The sequence below is a fragment of the Mandrillus leucophaeus genome, unplaced genomic scaffold, assembly GCF_000951045.1.
Source record: "Mandrillus leucophaeus isolate KB7577 unplaced genomic scaffold, Mleu.le_1.0 Scaffold317, whole genome shotgun sequence".
NCBI lineage: Eukaryota > Metazoa > Chordata > Mammalia > Primates > Cercopithecidae > Mandrillus > Mandrillus leucophaeus.
In genome coordinates, this window is record NW_012103332.1 from 2,775,872 (window position 1) to 2,779,539 (window position 3,668).

Sequence of the window (3,668 nt, forward strand, 5' to 3'; positions counted from 1 at the left end):
TAGAGCATGCATTTTTAACAGTTACAAATTGCTTGTGATCTTCAAGGCATGTCACACTATTAAGGGCCTTTACTTTGATTCCAATTTTGAGCAACTTGTTTTCCCAATATTCAGTGGCCATTGTGTGCTCTGCCTTTGAAAGCTAAATAACAGATATCACCAGTCTAGAAGATTCAGAAAAACAAAGGCACTTTAAGTTCCCAGTTTTATGAGCTTGCATCAGTGTGACAAAAGTAGCTCCCAGATTTCCATTCTGTTCTGTTTCCTTCCCCAGCAGGGGTTGGGGCAACTGCTGGAGCAGGGAGCCAGCAGAGCTATACACTGTCACCCATGGAGAGATGGATCGCTCTCTTTTCATGCCCCCAAAGCTCAGGCTGTCTCCCTCCCAGATGGGTCAAGTAGCCTCCGCCAGTTTCCAGGGTTTAGAACAATGCCTGCATGTCACATAGTAAGAATCATAGAGAGCTCTGATGTGGAAACCTGAGATCTACAGCCTTTTGAGAGGAATTCAGCATGGAAACCCCATAGTGTCCTATGGGGAGCAGAGACAGAGCCAAGCTGAACCCAACTGGGATTTCATGAATGAGGCGGCTTCCTCTTCCCGCCTGCCGTGGCTCACAACTGGCAGAGTTTCTGGGCTCCGGGTAAACAGGACCGTCCTGAACAAGCTTCTGTGAGATAGGTGATGATCAATGGGCTGCTTCAGAACTTTAAGAGCTTTGGTCAGATATCTGTAGGTCTTTTTAGGGTAATTTCCTAACAATATTTTTAGCTTACTAGGGAAGATGGTGCTGCTTAAATAAGAGGCACTGATTTGCACAAAGGATATTTCTAATGGAAAGTTATTAAACAAGTTTGTGTAAGGAAAAATGATGTACACCCATAACAAAAAGACTTTTCTTATTCCCTTATCTTTAGACATTTCCTAGGAACAATGCACATGCATGGTATGGGGTAGTGAAAGTCCAGGATGGAACACCCAGGTCCTATTATATGTTCTGCCATAAATGATGTGACCTGGCTAAGTTTTTTCTTACCTTAGTGTCTCTCTCTGTACAGAGGTGATATCTACACAACAGCTATCACAACGTGGACTCAAAACTCAAACAAGGGAATATATATGAGATGCTTACAGGTGTATTAGCCTCTCCCATTTACAATTTACAATGATAATACTAGACAGCTATTTGCTGGTAGCTTGGTACTCACATTTGAAACCCAGCAATGAAGCAGATAACCTCCTTCCCAACTCTCGACTTCTGTCTTGATGCCCCCCTCCCCATGAGATTGACATTATGGTCTTCAGTGCCATAATGTTCTGAAATGGCCATGTTGGCATGATGCAGTGGGCTTATTTCCATAAAGTTTTATAACAGATTCAAAGCATTTATGGGTTCACTTTGCTATGATAAGCAGTTTTTTGTACATGATTAGAATTTTCAATACTTTATTCCTTGGCAAATTCTTTGCAGGGCCCCTGCTTCCCTCACACCTTGGCTTGATATCTCTACATACGTTTGTTTACTCAGGTGATGGACGCAAATCTTTAATAGGTTTGGCAAACAGGTTCCCCCCCCCCCACCAACCCCGCCCAAAATTAAAATTCCTGCTCATCAGGAAGAACATTTCTGAAAAGACCTGAGGCAATTGACTGAACCAAATCCTCCCTAATCTTAACACATTTCTTAATGTGGTTAAATGTCATTCCAGTCTTTGTATTTAGAGTATTGCCAAGCCCCTGATTTTGTGACTCGTCTTCTTAAGTGCTCCTTTGGGAAGGGTCCAGTTATTCTTTCTTCTCCTCCACCTCCTCTGAGTGTGTGGAAGCTGCTCGTCTGCTAAACCGCTGCTACTGTGCACGTTACTCAGAATAGATCAGATAATATTTACTTAGTCGATTTTTCCTGAAGGGACAGGGACACTAACTTGTTAAACTCTGTATCCTCAGCATAGTACCTGGCACAAAAAGGGGATCGTTAAATATTTGCTGAGTGAATTAAGGACTGAATAAATGATTGCTAGCTCCATTTATCTGATTACTCAGTGTGTCAGTTTGAATCCATGGAGGGGCAGATGCCAGGACAGAATTGTATACAGAAGGGATTTACTGGGGGAGATTTGTGAACGACAAAGGGTGAGGGATCACCAGTAAGTGGGGAGAGCCGTCAGACCACAGTGATGGTCACATATTTGTGAAAGGAAATGGGAAGGAAGGATTCAGTGGGAAGAGACTCCGGCCACTGGACAGGAGTTTGAGAAACTCAGTCCAGTGGATGCAAGCACCTGAGTGGAAGGTCCTCAGAAGTGTCCCGCACGAGGACAAATGGGCCAGAACCAGCATCACTGTCAGGTTCAGTCATTGGCAGGGATGAGTCCGAAGGGAACTTGGTCTCAGCATTCACAGCGGCTGTAGCTGGGTGGCCTGTCAGTCACCCACACTCCTGCAACTGGTGCTCCTGGAAGCAGATCCAGCAGGGGACCTCCACAGCCACAGAAGTGCATCCTAGTGAAGCACAAACCCACTTCTCCATGTGGGTTCCCAAGTCCCTCCGCTAGCTGAGGCAGTTTAGACTTGTGTCCAGTAGTCCCTGAAATGTGTGGGTGTTCCCCTTCCCCCAGGACACAATCTCCCTACAGATGGCTATAGGTACCTTGGGAGGGGACTGGAGAAATACTACAGGATATATTGGCTGCAGTGCTGCAGAGTCCTTGTTGCTAGCAAATCGATTACCTCTTCACTCCACGGACTGGTTTTAAAGTTGGTCTCAGGGCCTGGGACTGAGCCAGGCATCATGGCATTTTATTAGAGTGACTGCTTCCATCTCCTCCTCCTCCATTCTTGCTTTTTTGTTGTTGTTATTTGCATATAGATACCAATAGCATTCTTGTTAACTGCCTATCCATTTTACTGCAAGGGACATCATACTCTATTAACTATTCCCACAATGGCAGATCGAATCCCCTTGGTTGTCCCTATGACCTTGATCATCATTACCGTAATCACATTCCCTGGCTTCTGGCTAGTAAATGCTACCACCTGCGTCTCTTACTTCAAGGCTCCATTGTCCCCAGGACATTAACAAGCCCAGCTAAGATCACCCCTCCAACTCTCAGTCTTGGCCTACAGAGGGGAGCCACCACTCGATGTCTTAGTGAAGTTCTTAGCAGTGTGTCCTTGATGTCCTTAGCAAATGGTGTTCTCCCTGATTTCCTCTGGAATATAATATCTGGTGGGTCGTGTGGCCTCATATAATATATTGATTCAGCATGTCCATCCCTCCAGCCCCTTTATTTCTTCTTCCACCACCCTCCAAGGCAACTAACATTTCCACTTTGCTTAACTTGGGCCAACTTAGTTATGTTTGTGCCAAATCCCCTGGGGTCCTTGCCAGGGGGTTAAACACCACATCCTAAAAATGTGCCACCAATTCAAAACTTTATACCTATCCAGGCTTAAGTTCGGATCTTCTGTTGGAGTATTCTCCAAATACAATCCCAGCAGCATCCATCTGACTCCTGCTGGTGCATGCAGGGTGATTCTTATAGCTGCTTTGGCATGTGCTCTCTCTCCTCCCATGTCAGACTGAGCACCTCCCAGTTGACTGGAGTTTAAACCTAGTTATCAATCAGGCAGCAGGCGAAGGGAATGGGGAGATCCACTGGAGATA